This window comes from Barbus barbus, assembly GCF_936440315.1.
Source record: "Barbus barbus genome assembly, chromosome: 9".
In the NCBI taxonomy this organism is placed as follows: domain Eukaryota; kingdom Metazoa; phylum Chordata; class Actinopteri; order Cypriniformes; family Cyprinidae; genus Barbus; species Barbus barbus.
The window spans coordinates 2,280,874-2,304,661 of record NC_136737.1 but is presented as its reverse complement, the minus strand read 5'-3'; the positions used below and the strand labels follow the sequence as shown (position 1 = coordinate 2,304,661).

Below are 23,788 nucleotides of genomic sequence, written 5' to 3'. Positions count from 1 at the left end.
TGGGACCCTTGCTTTTTAGCATCTATATAAATGACCTCCCTAGAGTGTGTTCGGACGTTGACGTACTCATGTACGCTGATGACACGGTGATCTTCACTTCTGGGGAAAACGAGCTGGAGGTTGCTGATAAATTATCAAAAGAGATGCAAAAAGTTGCAGAATGGTTGCAGACGTCCTGTCTGACTTTAAACGTAGATAAAACGGTTTCAATATTTTTTTCAAATAAACGTAAATTACAACTAACTCAAGAAATTCAAGTTAATGGACAAAAAATAAAAAATGTAAATGAAACAAAATATTTAGGTCTGATACTTGATTCGAACCTTGGTTTTAAAAGTCACATAAAAAACTTGGTAATAAATTGAAATTTAATTTGATGAACTATAAACATATCAGAAATTCATTAACTATGGAAGCCTCAAATATATATCTTAATACTATGATTGTCCCACATCTTCTGTATTGCATGTCTAGTTGGTCTCAGGCGTGTAAAACATCGTTAAAATTACTTGAATCATTATATAAAAGGGCCATAAAAATTCATGATAAAAAGCCTCGCCAGTACCATCATTGTAAAATACAAAGTAAATACAACATATTGAGTTTTGAAAACTTCATTAAATATAATCAAATTTCTGCTCTATTTAAAATTATCCATAATATCGCCTTTGGAATACTCTTCCAAACTAAATTATTTCATGTACAAACTATAGTACTTTTACACGCCTGACCAAACAGTGGTTATTATTAAAGCAAACCTGTACACACTGAATGACTGTGATATGAATGGTGTAAATTGTGAGTGAGTGAGTGATAGATTCCTGAAGTGGAGAGTATTTTTATGATGTGAGTGAAGTAATGCTTCCATGTATTATTTTGTATATATTTTATGAATTTGTGTAAGTATAATATCAACCTGTCCAGGGACTACGGGTGGAAATTAGCATTTTTTGCTATAACCTGGCACATGACATTTCTTCTTTTTTAGACTAATGTTTTTTGTGCATTGTCCCTGATCAAATAAATAAATTCAATTCAATTCAGATTCAGTAAAGTGCAACTAGAGAAAAAAAAAATCACTCACAGACCAAAAGTATTTCTTTACTAAAAAGAGCTTATCTGTCAAAATCAAAAATACATCAGTTACCTATTTTACCGATATCATCTCTATATATGCTACTGTATGTTTTTTCAATTAATTGTACAATGATTTATATAATGTTTTATATACATACTAACACAATAATTTGAAAACAAATGCTTCAATTAAAATAAACCATATATAAACAATGTAAAGGAGAATCAAAACAACAGAAGATTAAACATATAAAATCTATTTAAAATTAAGAAACAAAATAACCCACTAGTTTGGGTGTTTTGTGTTGAATATGAAACATGGCTAATTCACAGATTAATGAATAAATGCTGTTGTGATAGTTTCATCTTGTAAAGTCACAAAAGCTGATCGTGTCATTTGCTTTAGTCTGTTAACACCAATATAATGAGCTTAATGAGGTAATTAACAGATCTGAGGTCATCAGCATAATGAATGAGGTGAAAACAGGATCTATTGACATGAAATAAAGAGGATTTTCAGCAGCTGATAATATTGATGAGCCTCAGACTATAAACACTCATTAAACAAGTCATTCAGGATCAGCAGCAGATCAGCTCACTTTTTTTTATAAGTATATGTTGGTAGAAACTGATTATTCACGTAAGAAAATTTGCTTAAAGGCTAAAACATAATATGATTTTGTTTTTGGTATGTCCAGAAATTGAAAAAAATATAAAATCTTAAAAAATAAAGAGCATTCAGTACCTGCATCATCACTTCAAACATCTAAACAATCATAAACTAACATACAAACACAAATTCGCTTCAATCTTTATATTTTCCCTCACATACTCGTTGCCTGCTGTGATAAATGTTTTAGTCAGCAGATGCAGAAAGCAATTCAGAAAGTACCTCTTTGACTGTTGCTTAAATGAACGCTTAAAGGGTTAATTCACCCAAAAATGAAAATTAGGCTGTGCTTTACTCGAAGCATCCTAGGTGTATGTGACTTTCTTCTTTCAGACGAATCAAATTAGAGTTATATTAAAAATGGTCCTGGGCTGGCCCCTCCAAGCCTTTCCATGGGACTAAAGGGGTGTTTGCTGGATACAGTTCGGAAGACGTCAAATAAAGTGTGCGCATCCATAAGTTTCAGTTCTGGTTACGTTATCACTGTCTGATTCACTCTGAGATCCTACAATGTTATGTTTGGACTTTTAGAGAGGAACAAAAGCTCTGTGAAGGAAAGGTAATGCAGCACAAGAATCACTTTACCTCAAATATCTTCTTTTCTTAATCCCATCATTGAGAAAACTGAATAAAACCAGCAAATGCAAATCAAAAAGTGACACACTGGTAGTCTACTTGTTATTTTGATAGCACTCTATACAGATATAAACTCCACAACAAACAATAACTAATGTAACTAATGCTTTATGGTTCCAGTAAGAATTACAATTACAGCGGTAAACTAATATGCACTGATACAGTACACAGTAAACATATAGTACAAGTGTATGTGATATTAAAAAGCATATGTAGTACAAGTTGAAGTAAAGTGAATAATATTAAAAGCGAGTACAATAACATAAGTGATGTATTAGATTTATAATAGCACTAATTATATGTATAATACCATAATACATAAATGAATAACAATAGTTGAATAAGAGCAAGTAGTAAGTTCTGTTACCTCTATAATGGCTTAATTCTTTACACTATAATCGCTGACAGACTTAACTTTCAACGAGGGGTAAAACAACAGAAACGCCGCGTGAGTCTTCAGAGGGAGCTCTGCGAGATCTGCTTGCCGTATCTTGCTAAATGGGCGTCATCACCTAATAAAGGTGCATCCGAGGACTGGACTCACAGTTTAATCAACCAAATGACATGAACTAGCTCAAGTCAAATGAGTGGAGGTATGTCAGCTGTATTTATGTCCGTGAGTTGATTGACTTGATTGCGTACCACTTGTGTTTAATTAGGCTAAGTATCTGACGTGCTCCTCCCGAACTTTGTTAATAAAATATCATTTCACGAGTTCACACTTACATATATTTAGCACGAGTTACGTAATGCGTATTTGGCGAGTATGGTAATACGTAGTTGGCGTGCTGTCCTGGGGAAGGGCTCTGAGCTCGGGAATGGCCCGAACCCAGAGTATCCCCCAAAAGCAATGGGTGTAGGACAGCCGCCAGACAGATCCCCCCCAAAATACGCACTAGAGATCTGGCGGGAGCTAGTTACGAGGAGTGGCCAGTATTGCAGGGCCGGGGGAGCCTATGAGCTCTGAGGGAGCGTATTGGCATGCATGGTTAGGCCCCACCGGTCGCTGGTGTGAACTGCGTGGTTTAGGGCGACCGGTCGGGGAGGGCTCAACCGAAGCTCAACGGTGTGCTCATCACGTTGGGACGGGTGAGCCCTGCCCGCCGATGGAGGAGCAGCTGGTTAAGGCCCTGACTAGGAGGACCCGAGTTGCCTGCAGTGGGATAGTTCACGGAGTCGGCGTACGGGCTCTACTGGCTGTCAGCCCTTGCTAATCAGAGGACAGAGGGCGGTTGTCTGGCCGAGGGGGCCCATGAAGCCTCCGGCTTGAGCTCAATACTCCAACGTCGGACAAGTGGGTCCCATCGGCTTGGCAGATAAAAAGAGTTTGGGACGCCCGGCAAGGACGCTTTCGCGACATCCGACGGGAGATCAAGACTCACGACATCGAATGGATGAGCCTCACTTGCAGGCGTCAAGCATAGGAGCCCACCGGGAGACCAGCGTCAACGACTGACACGAGATCAAGACTACGATGTCAGACGGATAGCCTCGCTGACGAGTAGGGAGAAGAGAAAACCCGGAACTGGGAGGGCTCTCGCAGCATCCGATGGGAGATTGAGACTCACAGAGCATCGAACGGGTAAACCTGTTTAAATCTAGATTAAAGACACATCTCTTTAGCCAAGCATTCACATGATGCATTTTATAATCTTGTACTGCAGTTATATCTGATCAAATGTACATTATTATTATTCTTTAGCTTGGGTTGAACAATTTATTTTTGCTTAGATGGAACAGCAGCTACACTAATCATGTCTCTGCTTGTCTCCACGTTTCTGCCGTAGCCAGGAATTACTGAACTTCAGTCTGGATCTAACCATTACATGATCTGAGATGACCGAACACCTGAGATGGAGGATCAGCGCCGGGAGATGACGTATGTGTCCCTGATCGTAGGCAGAGGCCAGACACCTGGATGAACGCCAGAGACAGATCCCCATTGAGGACCCCGCCACTTAGACAGCCATCGGAAAAGACCACTGGAACCAGCTGAGCCCATTCAACCTGACTTGCTGCAGTTGGAACTGAACTGCTGGTTTGTTTGGCCAGAGGAGAATTGGCCCCCCGACTGAGCCTGGTTGCTCCCAAGGTTTTTTCTCCATTCTGTCACCGATGGAGTTTTGGTTCCTTGCCGCTGTCGCCTCTGGCTTGCTTAGTTGGGGACGCTTCATTTCCAGCGATATCGCCGACCTTATTGCAAAGACACTATTTAAGCTTATTGACACATTATTTTCCTTTTTTGATATTGTGCAGTGCTTTGACACAATTTGCATTGTAAAAAGCACTATATAAATAAAGGTGACTTGACTTGACTACAGAAATATTTTAACCTCCCCCCACCCACATACATAAATTAATTACTTCGGTTTTTTGTCTCAAGTGATGCAGTTCATTAGAGACAGCTTATCACATATGACCAATCATCAGTGGATGCTTATTCTGTTTCAGTTCAGAACTCATTATCATGGCCATAGCCATGCAGGGTTTGAACATTAGTGAGATGAGACAGAGATGTAGATGTTTGTGAAAGATGTTTTCTGTTTTGAAAGGATGAACACTGTAAAATTATACCATAGGCTATTTATTGTATTGTTAATACTTAGGGGTGGACAATTTTATCAGTCGTTTATTATTCATACAATAATCCATATTACTGTTATAGATTTCATTAATAAGTCTTATGCTCTTATGAATGTTTATGAAAATGTAATGACTATACTGAATAAAACAGCATAGACTTCTTCATGGCTAGTGTTTGCACATTTCATTTCATTCTGTAACCTACTTATCTGTGTATAGTGTTAAATGCTACTGTTTTTGGCAGCGTTGATCAAATTTCTGACAGATAATCATGATTTTTTTTTGCGTTTCTTTTACTGAATGTGGTATCCTGTCAGTAATAACCTGTCAGTGGGCTCTTTTGATTACGGTCAGTTTAAGTGCCGTGATGCAGTGTTGCCATATATTGCTATTTAAACAAATAAAAACTGAAAAATAAATAAAACATAAACCAAGGTAAGGATATTGCTGACCCTAAACTGAAACGTCTCACTTTATTAACATTATAAAATGTCAAATTAAGTGGAAAAGTCAAGTCAAAAAACGGCTATAATAGCTGGATCTGGCAACACGCCAGCCCTCACTCCGCCAGTAATATCTCAGAGATTATTTTCATACCACGGATGCTAAACATTCCTGCAAACTGTCTAAACTTAATCATACATGCAGACAATCATATGGTGATCTCATAGCTAGCTACGGGAGAGGTGGGATGTCTGTAATTATGGAAAGCCCCAAAAACAATTAATATTTCATGGCTTTAAGATGCGACTACAATTATGAAATTATGCATTAATGATGCAAGAAAAGTCAATGGAAAACAATAATGACAATAAAAATGTAATATCCGAAGCAAATATAAGCCCTAAAAAAGATATTAATATTTCATTTTAGATGTCATTAAATTTATGAAAGTATTCATTCGTAATGCAAGAAAAAAGACAACAAAACTGATCAATAAGAGTTTAATACTTGAAGCAAATATGAAGTAAAAGACAGATGTCTCTCTTTATTGACTAACAAGATATAAAGCATCTCAAGTGAATAAAAGTGAAGATGGATCAGATTCAAACCTACACGACAGAATATCTTACTCCTGCAGTTTGTAAAACACATCCAAAGCAGAAAAATAAGATTCAAGATTTTTATTTGTCACATACACAATTATACAGAGTATAACCAGCAGTGAAATGTAGGTAAAGCTCTGCTGAAACCCGGGAATTTCTGCAATATACTAATTGTTTTAAAAACAACAGTGAAGATGAAATGAAATATAAATCAGCCTCTTTTTCATCTTAATGAACAAGAACATTTTGAACCTGTAAAAAGCTTCTACAAATATGCATTAGAAGAACATTTTGAACATGAAATGAAACTCGTAATAAAGCATAATAATGTAATTTATATCATAAAGCAAAATTGTACACAGTAATAAAATGTAGATATTGTTCTTTGGGGAGGAACTCCATCTTTGAGTTGATCTGAATCTCACAGAAACTGCTGGTCTTGAAGATTAACTTTATTCACTGTGACATTTAGATGATGTTTCTTATGACAGATTAATATGGAAGAGATGCGGTGTAGCACTTGAAGGCACTGAACCTGACGGTAAACTACTTACTGTGATTGTTTATTTTATGACTCTGTAGAGAAGAAGAATGAGTGAAACTCTTCCTGCATGCAGTGCAGTGATACGGTTTCTCTCCAGTGTGGATCCTCTCATGTGTTTTCAGGTTTCCTGGCTGACTGAATCTCTTGTTGCAGTGTGAACACTTGTAAGGTTTCTCTCCAGTGTGGATCATCTCATGTGATTTCAGATGTGATGACTGACTGAATCTCTTGTTGCAGTGTGAACACTTGTAAGGTTTCTCTCCAGTGTGGTTCCTCTCATGTGATTTCAGTTCTCCTGACCGACTGAATCTCTTGTTGCAGTGTGAACACTTGTAAGGTTTCTCTCCAGTGTGAATCCTCTCATGTGTTTTCAGTTCTCCTGACCGACTGAATCTCTTGTCGCAGTGTGAACACTTGTAAGGTTTCTCTCCAGTGTGGATCCTCTGGTGCCGTTTCAAATCTTCAGCTGCAATAAAAGTCTTCTCACACTCAAAGCACATATATTCTCTCACACCAGTGTGTATTTTCTGATGTAGTTTTAAATTCCTCAATTGTGAAAAACTCTTTCCACAGAAAGAACATGAATGTGGTTTCTCCTTTGAATGAACTTTCAGGTGCTCCTTCAGGTATGAAGCCCTCAAAAATGTTTTTCCACATTGATCACATTCATGCAGTTTCTCTCCAGTGTGGATCCTCATGTGTCTCTTAAGGGTTGATGATAGTGTGAAACTCTTCCCGCACTGATCACATGTGAACGGTTTCTCTCCAGTGTGGATCCTCATGTGAAGTTTGAGATTCTGTTTGCTTGTCAGACTCTTTCCACACTGAGTGCAGGTGAAACTTTTCTTGTCTCTTCTTTTCAGTAAAGAAACTCTTTCAGTCTGTGAGTGAGTTTTTTCTCCAGTTTTGACATGATGTTGTATCTCCTCCATTAGACCTGAAATTAAATTTAAAATAGGTTACAATATAATTAAATAATAAAAAATTCAGAGAAATGTGAAGTGAAAGCAGTTAATGACTACACCAAATTATAATCATTTTGTGACAGTTTTACAAAATAAGATACAATAATCTATATTAGAAATACAGAGTCTAATCCAATGTTTCTGTAGTGAGAACTATTCGATGCTTGATCAACTCCACAATTATAATATTATATTATAAACATAATATTAGCATTAATATACTGTAATAAAAACTTATGTAATTAATAACTATTTTAAACTAATAAACTGACCAATATTTTTCGCTGTTACAGCATATTTTTAATTCAATTTCTTCCTTTTTAAAACAAAAGCATTTATTTTTTTTAAATAGGTAACATCCAGGAAGTGACATAATTTGAAAAAAAACAAAACAAAATTTAATTAATTATTTTAAACTAAAACTGGCCAATATTTTTCACTCGGCACGATTTCCATTTATTTTGTCCATTTTAAAGCATTTTCTTTTTAATAGCAACATCCAGGAAGTGACATCATTTGAACGTTTGAGTTTCAGTTTCAGTCCCTATTTTGATCCCTGGAGATAGAAAGTCTCCCTTATATTATTAATTGGCTTAATTTTTTACCGCTAAATCTGATGAACTGCTGATAACTTTAAATGTTCTTCAGTGTTATTGATGAAGGATGAAGAATAAACACCAACCTGTTTGTTCTTCAGTGTGTTTCATTCTGCAGGGTTCTGGATCTCTCATGTTCTCTCTGTCCTTCAATAAACTCTGTCTCTGCAGATTTCACTTCTTCCTGATGCTCTGATGCTCGTCTTCACTTGTAGACTGATGAGAATATTCCAGCATTTATTGCTGAACTGCAGTGGGAGGAGCCTCACTGAAGGTGTGATTGTTGTGGGAGGAGCTTCACTGAAGGTGTGATTGTTGTGGGAGGAGCTTCACTGAAGATGTGATTGTTGTTGGAGGAGCTTCACTGAAGGTGTCATTGTTGTGGGAGGAGCTTCACTGAAGGTGTGATTGTTGTGGGAGGAGCTTCACTGAAAGTGGAGCAGATCTGCCAAAGTTTGAGAGTTTGTTTTTCTACTAATTCACATATTAAGCATTTATGTTTATCTGGTATTTACAGTAAAGTATCTGAATTTTTATACAAATTTAAACATGCATTTCTGTTTTGCCTCTAAGATTTTCATATTTAAAATGTTAAGAAAAAAAGTCAAAAGAATAAATAGAAGTACAGTTATGTAACCAATAAAAAAAAATCAGTGTTTCCATAATTCCTTCCATTTGAGTTAGAATTGTTGTTCATTGGTTTTTAGTTTTGTGTTGGTTTATATTAAACATAGTCTAACACAGACGAATGATGAAATAAATGCTGTTAGGACGTTTGTATCTTGTAGATATCATAATAGTAACTGCATAGTTCAAGTCTGATGAGAAGAATGAAATTAACTTTAACTGGCAGTTTACAGGAGATCTGCATAATATGAGCTAAAAACAGGATCTATTATCATGAAATAGAGGATTTTCAGCAGCTCTGAATCTGATCTAATATTGATGAGCCTCAGACTTTAAACACTCATTAAACAAGTCATTCAGGATCAGCTGATCATCTCACTTTACTCTGAGTATAATATTCTGAGTTCTTTCCATTAGAAATACAGAGCTCTATTGAAAAACATACTTCTCACTCTGACATGACTGACACACTCATCTTTACAGTTTCTGTCTGCAGTCCTATTCAAATATAAAAACGTAAATTAACTACATCTATTTTTACTTTACAAACATAAATGTCAAAAAAGAAAGAAAGCTAAATAACATTAAAATCACATCAGCAAGTCTTGAGATTGATTTCTATTAATTTCCCTCACAGATTCATACTTCAGCTTTTGACTCCAAACACTGAAACAATCAAATACACGAATGTACAGAAAACAAACACTGGAAGAACATGAAAAAAATAAATCCATGCATCTCTATGAAGAACATTAACACTGACTCCATTAGTAAAACACTACAGATCAATCATTGCTATAATTGTCTTCACACATGCAACACATCTAATACACAGTAGATTTTTCTCTTTATATACTCTTTACCAAACAGTTACAATCATAGAAAAGATATTAATTTCATTATATTTTAATAACCAACATACAGGAGTGAGCAAAAAGACACTCTTACCCATTGTAGCTTCACTCGTTTTCTGATGAACTATTCTTCTTCTTCTTCTTTTAGGATTTAATGGCGGTTGGCAAACCAACTTTAAAGGTGCATTCCCGTCACCTACTGGAAAGGAGTGTGAAGCGCACAATGAATAGGAAGATTAGAAACAAAAAGGTACTTATTCAAAAAAAATAAAAAAAATAAAATTAAAAATTAAAAACGAGAGAAACCGGTATCCTATATGCTCTTAATCAATCCTGTTTGCTTTAAATAAAGAACTAATTCACGATAAATTCTTGACTGATTATGTCCATCACCTAACAAAACCGGGATTGACAAATCATTTATTTCCAAATATCTTAAAGCTTGACTCTCTTTCATAAGCCTCACATTTTATCAGTACATGTTCTACATTTTCTGTTAACCCACATTTGTCACAATTTCCATTCCAGTACAATAGTATATAAACTGAGAAAGTTTAGTAGACTGAATTTAGCATTTGAGGCATAGATGATGATATTCAAAGAAGATTAAGTCAAGCAATCCAGGTGTCTGACATTAACCTTTTGTCTTTATGCACCTCCTGAACAGTGTCATTGTCCCAAATTAAGCTATGATAATGTGAAGGTATGGGTGATACTGTCAGGCTGATTGGATTAGCACCTATGCATTTTAATCACACTGTTATGCTGATGATGTCAGGGCTGGGGAAATTCTGGTAATGGGCCGATTCCTGTACTGCATTTGCATGCTTTGTTTAGATTGTCTCCACCTCTATGCATCCCTCCCCCTCGAAAGGTATAAACTCTACTTTGCTGAGATATAGTCAGACTTGGATGACTACAGCGACGCACAGCGAGTTCTCAATAAAGAGTAACTTCTGCTTGAAAGATATCCCAGCGTCTCCTGGTCTCTGCTTTGACAAAGGAAACGTTTCCAACATTATTAAAACATCCTCTTTCCTGTTTCCAAATCTTCTTCTCTCTGAACCAACTTTCTCTTGTATACAGTATAAATGTCTACCTTTTGTTCCTTCTTTCCATTCATTCTGCCATATTTCCTGTACTGTATTTCGCTATTATCACTTTTATTTCATGTCACTTCAATGTCTATTTGAGAATGATTTAATGCCTGTTTAATAATATCAGGGGGGCGAAGTACAGCGATTTAGTCACATTATTTGTAGGCGGTGTAAACAACCGGGACATTTCGCAAGAGAGTGCGAGGGGGAGCGTAGAGCTACCCAGTTTCAGCCTACCATACCGGCGGGTCCTCCCCGGGGCGGGGGACCGGCTCCGTCAGACCAGCCGTCGGAAAACTAATCCCCACCGAGCGATTGAGCCACTGCTCGGTTGGGGAAGGGAGGGGCTCACGTCACTTGATTAGCCGAGACTCACTTGCTCGTCTGGTGTCATCTTGTCCGCAGCTCGTCGTTCACATGGGAGGCGTTCCTGTGCCTTGTTTAGTGGACACTGGCTCTATGGTGACAACTGTCACAGAAAGTTGTTTTACTACTTATTTTAAACCTTGGGGACCAGAACGTCTCCTTTCATGCCAGTGGTTGCAATTGCGAGCGGCGAACGGTTTATCAATTCCGTACATAGGGTACCTGGAGTTAGATATTGAACTTTGCGGTCGGTTGCTCTTGGGGTGCAGGGTCCTGGTGGTCCGGGATCCTCCTGGTGGCTTGGCTGGCCGAGTCCCTGGAGTCTTGGGGATGAATGTTTTGCCGCTGCTACCAGGAGCTCTTTGGCCAACATGGCTCAGCTCTCTTTGAGCTACCGGCTGTGTTACAGGCTCCCTCATTCATTACACAGGCACTGCAACACTGTCATCAGGCAGACATTAAGCCTGTCGTAACTGTTGGGGGTCAAGTCAGGGTACGGGGTCGCCGGGTGAACCGTGTTCCCGGTGGGACATTAAAGCTAGTAGCTGCTACCTGTTCAACCCAGTATTCCAGTGGGGCAGTCCTATATGAACCTCCAGAGGTAGGCCTCCCAGCAGGCTTGTTGGCATCTCCTGCCTTGGTGAGGGTGGTTTGGGGGAACAGTATATATACCGGTAGTAAATGTTGGCACAACTGATGTCGTTCTTTATCCACGAGTTATTATTGGCACGTTAAGATGCGTGGAGGTGGTAAGTTTGCCTTCTGAGGTTAGTGAGGTTCAGCCAGTGGCAGTGTCAGCAAGCGTACAGGCGGCGCAAGTTACTCCAGTGCGGGATCAGATTGATTCTCTTGATCTGGCTGTACTGCCAGTGGCAGATCAGGTGAAAGTTCGGGCCTTACTGTGTTTTCCACATATGAGGGGGACCTTGGGTGCACCGGTCTTATCTCTCACGATATACCCCTTGTAGACCATACTCCCATTAGGCAGCGACATCGGCGGATACCTCCGTCCGAGTACGAGGTAGAGAAGATGCACATAAATCAGCTTCTTGAGGCACAAATAATTAGGGAGAGCAGCAGCCCCTATGCATCACCTATCGTGCTTGTGAGAAAGAAGGATGGTAGTCTGCGCTTGTGTGTAGACTACCGCCGTCTGAATGCGAGCACAAGGAAGGATGCTTTTCCGTTACCTCGTATCGAGGAGACCTTGGACTCACTGACGATCCGCCGATGTCGCTGCCTAATGGGAGTATGGTCTACAAGGGGTATATCGTGAGAGATAAGACCGGTGCACCCAAGGTCCCCCTCATATGTGGAAAACACAGTAAGGCCCGAACTTTCACCTGATCTGCCACTGGCAGTACAGCCAGATCAAGAGAATCAGAAATTTGAGAAAGAGAAATTTGGAAACTCTATAATTGCACACACCATCTTACTAATGACATATATGTTTATTAATATACAAATAAATCTTACAATGATATCCCAACAAACAAATGATCTGAATGACACAGTTGGTGTAGGAATTGTTATTGAGCAGCAGGTGGTGCAGTAGAGCACTGAGTCATCAACGCAGTTTGTTGTAAAAGCCTCACTGTTTAAGAAACTGCAGCACATTCCTACCAGGAAGTGAGAAGTTGTTGGATCGCTATAATCGCTGACAGACTTAACGTTCAACGAGGGGTAAAACAACAGAAACACTGCGAGTCTTCAGAGGGAGCTCCGCAAATTATTTAGAGTACACACACATACATACATTCATTACTTCGGTTTTCTGTCTCAAGTGATGCAGTTCATTAGAGACAGCTTATCACATATGACCAATCATCAGTGGATGCTTATTCTGTCTCAGTTCAGAACTCATTATAATGGCCATATCCATGCAGGGTTTGAAAATTAATGAATGAATTAATTTTTTGAATGAATTGTATCAGTCGTTTATTATTCATACAATAATCCATATTACTGTTATAGATTTCATTAATAAGTCTTATGCTCTTATGAATGTTTTTAGCATGACTGTGAAAATGTAATGACTATACTGAATAATAGTGTTAAATGCTACTGTTTTTGGCAGCGTTGATCAAATTTCTAACAGATAATCATGATTTTTTTTGCGTTTCGTTTACTGAATGTGGTATCCTGTCAGTAATAACCTGTCAGTGGGCTCTTTTGATTACTGTCAGTTTAAGTGCCGTGATGCAGTGTTGCCATATATTGCTATTTAAACAAATAAAAACTGGAAAATAAATAAAAAAATAAACCAAGGTAAGGATATTGCTGACCCTAAACTGAAACGTCTCACTTTATTAACATTATAAAGTGTCAAATTAAGTGGAAAAGTCAAGTCCAAAAACGGCTATAATAGCTGGATCTGGCAACACGCCAGCCCTCACTCCGCCAGTAATATCTCAGAGATTATTTTCATACCACGGATGCTAAACATTCCTGCAAACTGTCTAAACTTAATCATACATGCAGACAATCATATGGTGATCTCATAGCTGGCTACGGGAGAGGTGGGATGCCTGTAATTATGGAAAGCCCCAAAAACAATTAATATTTCATGGCTTTAAGATGTGACTACAATTATGAAATTATGCATTAATGATGCAAGAAAAGTAAATGGAAAACAATAATGACAATAAAAATTTAATATCCGAAGCAAATATAAGCCCTAAAAAAGATATAAATATTTCATTTTAAATGTCACTGAATTTATGAAAGTATTCATTCGTAATGCAAGAAAAATCAACAGACAACAAAACTGAACAATAAGAGTTTAATACTTGAAGCAAATATGAAGTAAAAGACAGATCTCTCTCTTTATTGACTAACAAGATATAAAGCATCTCAAGTGAATAAAAGTGAAGATGGATCAGATTCAAATCTACACGACAGAAAATCTTACTCCTGCAGTTTGTAAAACACCCAAAGCAGAAGAATAACTAATTATTTTAAAAACAACGGTGAAGATGAAATTAAAAATAAATCAGCCTCTTTTTCAGTTTAGTGAACAAGAACATTTTGAACCTGTAAAACCTTATTCAAATATGCATTAGAAGAACATTTTGAACATAAAATAAAACTCGTAATAAAGCATAATAATGTAATTTATATCATAAAGCAAAATTGTATACAATAATATATATACAGGGGCGTAGCCATCATTTCAAAAGTGGGGGGGACGGAATGTCTAGTCTTATACCTGTTCTTTTTTTTCAGTTAACCCTTGTCTAATTGACAGGTTTTATTTTTAATCATACCTTTTTGCTTAATATGCTTTATGATTATATTGTTGTATATGATTATAAAACAGAAGGAAAGAAAGATAGAAAAAAGAAAAAGAAAGAAAGATAGAAAAAAGAAAAAGAAAGAAAGAAATACAACAGCTTGTCACTGGGACAGTACCATTAAAAGGACATCTTTGTACCTTATTTACCCCAAAAAGTTTCATAGTTGTACATTACGGTACATATTGGTACTCTATATGTGCACCTTTTTGAGTATAAGTTACAAAGATGTCCTTATAAGGGTACTATTGTTTATATATTTCAGATTGTATTTTGTGTGTGTTGTATGTACAGTACATGGCTCACAGTAATGGATACTTGCACATTCACATACTCCTTTATTCCGTTCTGTTCTATTATACATTAGTCTGATTAGTCTATGTTAAAATAAATATCTTATCATAGACAATGCTGTAAATAATCTTTACCTCTGAAGCCTCACTGAAACTTTCTGCCTCATTCACTCTCAACTCTGAATTCACTTCTGCCTCTGTCTATAGCAAATAAAGCAGTGTTTGAAACATGTACATACAGGGAATAGTGACATACAGAAGAAAATAACACATTAAGTACACTGCTGGACAATAACCAATCATTTGTATACTAAATTATTTTTTTAACACTTATGGGGAACACATATTCACTATTAACTATGACTTTTGCCTCAATAAACTCTTCATTTACTGCTTATTAATAGCTTGTAAGGTAGTCGTTGTAGTTGTTAAGTTTAGGATTATGGGATGCAGAATATGGTCATGAAGAATACAGAATTAATATGTGCTTAAGTACTAATGAACAACCAATATGCAAGCTAATAATCACCTACTGTAGTTAAAAATGATAGCTGAGAAGTTGTTCATCATAATAATGTTATTTTTTATTTTTCTATATTTGACTAATTATGTGTTTTCTATGATTGGTCCATATATAATCCTACAAACGCTTGTGTATTACTAGATTTTATACAATGTAAAAACAGCCACGTGTTAAAAGACACTCAGTTCTTCTCTTACTCAGTATCAGTTCTGCTCACCTGTGAAGTTTGTTTTTCTTGTGTGTCGTCCTGATTCTGCTAACAAACCTAGGCTGACTGTTTCTTGTTCATTCTTGACAACACATAAAAACGTAAAGATAGTGCACTAATGACAGAGCATCCATAAATGAAGATCGGTCCTGTATCAGATCAGTGCTTGATTGAAATACATCATGTAGATTTGGCAGTGTCAAAATGCTGCAAACGCTGTAAAATCTCAGTTCAACATTATCTTTATTCTTATTTGAAGGGTTCTGATAACATACATACGTGTTAAAATAAAAGACGTTACAAAAGAGTTACGGAAAAATACACTGAAAATAAATAAGTGCATGTTTGTCCAGGCAGCTTTTTTTCTCCATATAATGAACATCAAACTTGCTAATTATTCAACAAGAGCAATAGGCAGAGTCACTCAACATTATGCAACACTATTCGGATCCCACATGCCAACTTACGCTGCTTGACTTCTTCGTAAAAAAGGAGTGAAGAGTTTCTTGCCGCTTTGAACTCATCTCGACCGAATAATGAATGATGGATACAGCGCGGGACGGCGGGTGCGAGACTGGCATGTCGTGACGTCACAAACTGAGTGACTGATTGCCATGGAAACGTAAACGTCATGTATATCTTGTCTCATTGAATTTTAAATCATTCTGCATTTATATACATTGCTCCATTAAAACCTCAACATGTCGAGAACACAACTGTCCGATGAAAAAGTGCGGGGGACGAATTGACTTTTTATAAAAAGTGGGGGGGACACATCCCCCGCGTCCCCCGTGTAATCTACGCCCCTGTATATATATATATATATATATATATATATATATATATATATATATATATATACACACACACACACAACAATAATACTGACAAACTAAGAAATATCAATAAAGTTCGTCTGTGATTACATTTATATTTAGTCATTTAGCAGACGCTTTTATCAAAAATGAAGCTCTTAAGTGTTAGCAGATACACACATAGCACTGAACCTGATGAAAATAATTCAGATATGATTCTGTAAAAATGTGTAAAGTGTTTTTAACAAACTGCGTTCAGCAGAACCACTCACCTCAGAAACCCGCGCGAGTGATGACGACACCAAAAAACATTTAATTTATTCACAGATAAGTCAAGACTAACCAGATGGACAACATATCTCCAGCTAAAATAAATAAAAGAGGGGACAGCGGGCATCCTTACATGGATTCATGTAATCAGACCCGGTCTAAAGATCCATCTTCAATGGATTCAACAAAAACATTAAATAATAATAATCTAATATCATTCCAAAATAATTTGTAAAAATGAGCTGTGAGGCCATCAGGGCCCGGAGATTTGTTTAACTTAAGGTTTTGAATCGCTGAATCAAGTTCTTCAATATGCAAATCAGAATCACAGCAATCTCTCCAATCATTGTCAATGTGGGGAATAAACCGTATTATATTATCAAAGAGATTATTACACTCTAATGGGGAGAAGCTGGAAGAATACAGGTCACTGTAAAACTGATAGATATTCTTACTTATTAGAGTAGGATCCGAATATTCAGCATCATTTATCATTAGTGAAAGCACTGAGTTACTTGATTGTCGTCTTTTTTCTAATCTACAAAAGTAAGAAGTACTTTTTTCACCCTCTTCTATCCATTTAGCCCTAGATATGCACCTTTGGCTTTCTTAATATAAAGATTGTCCACTTCTAATTGCAGAGAGACATAGAGATAATATTATGTTCCTGTTGTCTCCTTACTTTGGCAAGTATTTTACTGTAATTAACTGAAAATTCACGGATTTTAAATTTGAGGAACTCCCATCTGGCTTTGTTAGAATTAAAGTTTCTACTGTTCTTAATTTCATTAATTAACTCTTTAACTTTATTACAGAATCTCTCATTATTAAGTAAATCAGAATCAAATTTCCAATAACCCTTAATCCTTGAAGTGTTGTGATTTGGTTTGAGAAATAGTGAAATAGCACAGTGGTCTGTCAAGGGTGCTGCCGAAATAGCACAGTCTTTAACAAATAATATGAAGTTATCTGAAATAAGCCAGTAATCAATTCTTGATTTGCTGGTGGCATTAGGTCTTAACCAAGAGAACTGTTTGAGATTAGGATTGAGATATCTCCAGACATCTATCAATTTAAGACTAGTGCAGAAATGAGAGACCAAAGGATTCGGTTGAGAAGTAATGCTTTTGGGAGAGTTTCATCCAGAGCAATATTAAAATCTCCACCTATAACAATATTATCTGTAGAGTATACCCTCTTTAAATCAGAGATTACAGAAGAGACCTCTTTAAGTACATTTTTATTCAGTTTAGAATTATTGTGGCCATAGACATTAACCAAAATGAAAAAAAATATGTTCAATATCTAAAACAACCGCTAACCAGTGTCCACTTAGATCAGATCTAGAAGTGATTACTTTCCCTGGACAGTTGTTAAATAACATGGCAGTACCTGCCGAGTGAGAAGAACCACGGCTAAGTAATATCTTATCTCCTCACTGACTAGACCAAAAAGCAGTATCGGTTCAAACAGAGTGTGTTTCTTGTAGAAAAATGCAGTGAGAACCAGAACATTGCTTTTCTTTTAACCTTGTTTTGAGTGCCCCTAACATTCAATGGCATTAAAGAAAATGGCAATTTATCTGGGAACATAATAATTAAAAAAGAAAAGTGCAGAATGCAAGGAAAAGTGCAAACAATTGTATGAGAAAGAAGAAAAACATTTACCATGAACCTAGAATATACCTCACAACCTAGTGCGTCTCCCAAAGAGTCATATCTCATCTTTCTACTCGTAATCAGTTCAAGTGAATAATCATGTTGAGTTTCCCTTCAATGTAACCAAACGGTCCATGGTAGTACGCTTCCTTTCCTCTTTACGTGCCTCTAATTTCTAAGGAATCTCTAATTTTAAGGTCCTAAATGTGGACTCGGGGCCTCCTGTGGAAATCTGCTTCATGGTCAGTTTCAGTTCTGGTTATGTTATCACTGTCTGATTCACTCTGAGATCTACAATGTGATGTCTGGACTTTTAGAGAGGAACAAAAGCTCTGTGAAGGTAGACGGAATGCAGCACAATAATCACTGTACCTCAAATATTTAGTTTTTATTATCATTGGAAGCCAAACTCAAAATCGAAAATAAAATTATATTAATCGCACAGACCTAAAGTGTGACAGAGATCTCTGTTCTGGAGTCTGAAAAGCAAAAACACATCAAAGAATATATTGATATTATATAGAAATGGTAATTTCACAAGAGAAATAAAAGAGGATCAGTTCCAAAGCTACAGTATATCTTTCATCAGCATTTTCTAAATACATCATAAATGGAAGAATAACTATTGAACTCCATCTTTGAGTTGATCTGAATCTCACAGATGAAACTGTAAGGTTTCTCTCCAGTGTGGATGTTCATGTGCTCTTTAAGGTGTCTTTGTTTTCTGAAACTCTGTCCACACTGAGTGCAGGTGAAAGATTTCTCGTCTGTTCTTTTCTTTACATTTTTCTGTTTGGTTTGAGAGCGATTTAAAAACAATTCTCCAGTTTTGACACAACGTTTCTCCTCTTTATTCAGTTCTTCATTCTCCTCCTTTTCTTCAATCAACTCTGAAATTAAACTTAAAAAAAAATATATATTTTTTAAACTGAGAAATGTGAAAAGAAAGAACAAAAAGTGAACCCTGATGAAACAGTGGAAAGTAGCAATTTCTATGTATTTTTATATCATTTTGAATCATTTTTATATGACCTTAGTGACCCTGGAATTCTCCAGATACACAATTATATAACATACATTGATTTTTTTAATTATCCAGTTTATTAAAAGTGTCCTTATTATTTCTTGCTTCAACTATTGTACAGATTTGACAAATGTTCCTACTGTAATAAATCTGATAAATAGTTTGAAGCTTTATAACCTTAATGTCCTTCAGTCTCACTGCTTCACTGAAGGAGCAGCAGATCTGGCCAAATAAATGATCAATCAGTTACGCACTTTGTTTTCACACTAATTCACTCATATTAAGTATTTATGTCCATCCATCTATCTATCCATCCACGTAACTTTTAAGTAAATGAATTATAAAGTGTTTATGTTTGTTATGATACTTACATATCTTCTAATGTCACAATAGCTGATTGTGTCGTTTGCTTAAGTCTGTTGACAGAAATATAATGAGTTTAATGAGGTAATTAACAGATCTGAGGTCATCAGCATAATGAATGAGGTGAAAACAGGATCTATTGGAGGATTTTCAGCAGCTTGATGAGCCTCAGACTATAAACACTCATTAAACAAGTCATTCAGGATCATTCTTATAGTGTTTGCTGATAGAAACCCATCTTCATCAAACACTGTGATTTGATATGAATCCGAATATAGTTTATTTACTGCATTCATAACAACAAATCTTACCGTTTTCTATGTGAAGAGAAACAGAAAATTGTCAGTTGCTGCTGACAATCGATTGCAATCATAAAGCTCTCTATAAATATACGTGTTAACAGACATAGCAGATATAGCACCGAACCTGATATGAAAATAACTAAATAATATGAAAACCGCCACACTCCTGTCCCAAATGGCACCCTAAACCCTCGCGGTCTTCATCTGAGTCTGCACTTTTGTGATGTATGCCGCTTTGACTGTCGGGTAGAAGTCTGCTGTGGATCGAGGACACCCTTCTGAACGCTAAAATGATGAATGGGACACCCTACGGTCTCGTGGACTAAACAGACACATGCAAGCGGCGGCCATTGTAAGACCTCGAGTGCGCGTGAAGCGTTCTGTTTGGGACAGAAGCACCTTTCTTTAAACGAGAGAGTTTTATTATCAGAATCTGAAGGTTTATCCAGACTAGTTTACACCGCAATGGCTATAGATATTCCAAAAAGCATCATTAATGAGAAATAAATGTATCATTTTATTTGGAAAAATGAACATCATTATTTGAATAAAAAAAAATACTTTGTAAGTCGATACAAAATTATATCCGTTCAAAAGATATGCAATATTATTTATGAAAAAGTAGGTGGCATTGAATTTCTTCTTAATTGTAATTTTAATATTAACAAGCTTCCCATAAAACTTTCCAATTTTCACAAACAAGCATTGTTATCATGGATGATTATATACAAACACAATTTCCCCCTCACAAATGCTTAATTTGGAATAATAAACTACATTACACACCAAAATAAATCTCTTTTTTTAGTTAATTCGTTTAGAAAAAATATATATTTTGTTGGTTTCACAACTTTTGAATAGTAGTAATAGTCATGTGCTTAAAACTTTTAATTATATATACCTGTTAAGGAGTATATGATAGATGTGTCTGTCACTTTAAATGTGTGGTTGACCCAAAAATGGAAATGATGTCATAATTTACACAGGTTGTTCTAAACCTGCATTCATTTATTTCTTCTGTTGAACACTGTTGAAGATTTGAAGAATGTGGGTAACAGCTGCTGGTCCTCAGTAACTTCTAAAATACTATCAGAGTCATTGGGGACCAGAAACTGTTACCCACATTCTTCAAAGTATCTTTTATGTTGAACAGAAGCAGATTTATTATAGGTTTGTTTGGAACAACTTGTGGGTGTGTAAACGATGGAAAATTTCATTTTTGGGAGAACTATCCGCGACAGTCCACCTGCAAACTGCGTGTTCATCATTAGTTACTGGACAGATAACTTTCCCATTCTGTCCTACATCTAGAGAGCCTTGTGTTGAAAGGGCAGATGTGATCTCTAGATGTTTTAAACAGGTTTAGCTCATGCTGCGCTCGAGTGAAAGGCTTTAACGGAGCGCGTTCTGGAGACTCGCTGTGGAAACAAAGACGCCAAAATGCAATCACGCGCTGATGATTTTCCATAATACTTCTTATGAAATTGATTTAAATAAATCAGTCAGTCAGTTATATATAAAAAAAAAAAAAAAAAAAAAAAAAAAAGGAGATAAAATGAAATAACATACACTTCTTACATTCCGTAACTTCACACATCTAAAGCATCTTCAATATCTCCATTTTTGACAAAGTCTAAGAACACCTCCCAAATATACAAAAATTCAACAGGTTTCTTTCTTATTGCGTATGTAAGTTTTTCAAGAGCCAAACATGTTATTAAGTTTCTCAGCCAAAGTCCAATGGAAGGGCAAATGGTATTTTTCCAGCAAAGGGCAATGGAACGTCTTGCTTGTAATAGACACAAATCCACCAACTTTCTTTCCTTATTGGGCAAAGAGAAATCATCTTCATACATACTCAATACACACAATATAGGGTTTAGCGGTATTGGAGAGGAAGTAAATTGAGAAACGTATTGAGTCACCGCTACCCAAAACTTCTGCACTTCCTCACATTCCCAAATACAATGGTAAAATGTACCTTGATATTTATTGCATTTGAAACACAGATCAGGGATATTAGGGTTAAATTTATTTAATTTTACTGGAGTTATATAAGTTCTCATTACCCAATTATATTGTAAGAGTCTCAACCGAGAGTTCAAAGTCTGTGTTTGTGCATTTAAACAAATTGTATTCCAATCATCTAATGAAATATCCATATTTAGATCCTGTATCCATGCTTGTCTTTTATTTTCAGAGCTTTCTTTATGATTTCCTCTTAATATGTTATATAACTGGGTAATCCGCCCTTTACTGTAGCAATCTTGCAATGTAAATGTTTCCAATATTGACATTGGGGGGAGTTGTGTAGACTTCCTTAAACGTGTAAAAATAAAACTTCTGAGTTGCAAATATTTAAAAAAGTGTTTTTGAGGTATGTCAAATTTCTCTACAAGATTGTCAAATGACATTAATATATTGTCTTCATATAAATCTTTCAATCTAATCACGCCCTTATTCATCCATAATTTGAACCCCATGTCCTTTGTAGCTGGGCTGAAATTATCATTTCCCCAGATAGGAGAGAAACGGGAAAGCACTGGGAGGTCTCCCAGATGTTTATGGGCTTCGCTCCATATTACAATGGTATTTTTTACAAATGGATTATCTGTCCTTTTTTTTAGTTCTTTAAGCGACGCTGAATATAAGAAGCTGTCAAGTGTCAAGCCTTTTGCGGCCAATTTTTCAACATGTAACCAAGACATATCAGCTTCATTAGCGAACCAGAACAATGCAGCCCTCAACTGTGCAGCCCAATAATACCATAAGAAGTTAGGTAGTTGAAGCCCACCCCTTTCATAGGGCAGATATAGTAAAGAAAGTCTCAGTCTTGGCTTCCTGTTATTCCAAATAAAATTGGAGAGAAGTTTTCTTATTCTTAGAAAAAATGTTGGTGGAGGGGGAAGCGGTATTGATTGAAAAACATATAAAAATTTCGGAAGTACATTCATCTTAATCACGTTTATTCTTCCCATCAAAGAAAGAGGCAGTGTCATCCATCTAGTCGTATCTTCAGATAATTTAGCCAACAAAGGTTCATAATTAGATGAACTGAGGAGGCTTATTTTAGGGTTTATTTTAATTCCTAGATAATCAAAACCATTTAGAGCATTTACAAATGGGTGGTTCACTTTAGGATTCAATCTTTCTTGTTCATTGAGAAACATTAATGAAGACTTATCTTTATTTACTTTAAATCCAGAAAAGTTGCCAAACAGGCCAATAAGCTTTAAGAGGGAGGGGATAGATTTTCCAAGTTTTGATAAAAATACGATGGCATCATCAGCGTAAAGGGCAATGCGATGTTCTACAGCTTTTGTAAAAATACCGTGAATGGTAGGGTGTGATCTTATTGCTATTGCCAGAGGCTCCAAAGCTAGTACAAAAAGTAGAGGAGAAAGTGGAGAGCCTTGCCTAGTACCCCGATTAAGTTTAAATGAAGGTGAGATTAGACTGTTAGTAAGTACATTTGCGGAAGAATCAAGCAAAAGTACTTCCATCCATCTACGGAAAGTGACACCAAATCCAAATCTTGCAAGCACCTCTATTAAGTAAGGCCATTCCAGTCTGTCGAATGCCTTTTCGGCATCGAGTGATAGAATGGCCGTATCAGGGGCTTCATCTCCCGCATGCACTAGATTAAGCACTCTCCTAACATTATGAAACCCTTGACGGTTTTTAATAAAGCCGTTTTGATCTATATGTATCAATTGAGGTAGAACCCTCTCGAGTCTCATTGCTAATGCTTTAGCGATAATTTTGGCATCTGCATTTAAAAGCGAGATTGGCCTAAATGAACCACACTCCACAGCTGACTTTCCTGGCTTTAAAATAAGAGTGATGAGGGCACACCTCATCGAAGGAGGGAGAAGACCTTGACGAAGAGCTTCCACATACGTTTCCAATAAAGGAGATATTAATTTCTCTTTAAATTCCTTATAAATGTCAATTGGCAGCCCATCCGGACCCGCTGCT

The 23,788-nt window shown here is 36.5% G+C and overlaps 2 protein-coding genes across 7 annotated transcripts in view; one reads left to right on the top strand and one right to left on the bottom strand.

Annotated features, from left to right (window-relative positions):
- The window catches only part of LOC306874493 (uncharacterized protein), a 419,619-nt gene that overhangs the window by 284,125 nt on the left and 111,706 nt on the right, over positions 1 to 23,788 (bottom strand). The gene's annotated exons all lie outside the window — the stretch shown is intronic.
- The window catches only part of LOC306874476 (NACHT, LRR and PYD domains-containing protein 12-like), a 317,288-nt gene that overhangs the window by 242,100 nt on the left and 51,400 nt on the right, over positions 1 to 23,788 (top strand). The gene's annotated exons all lie outside the window — the stretch shown is intronic.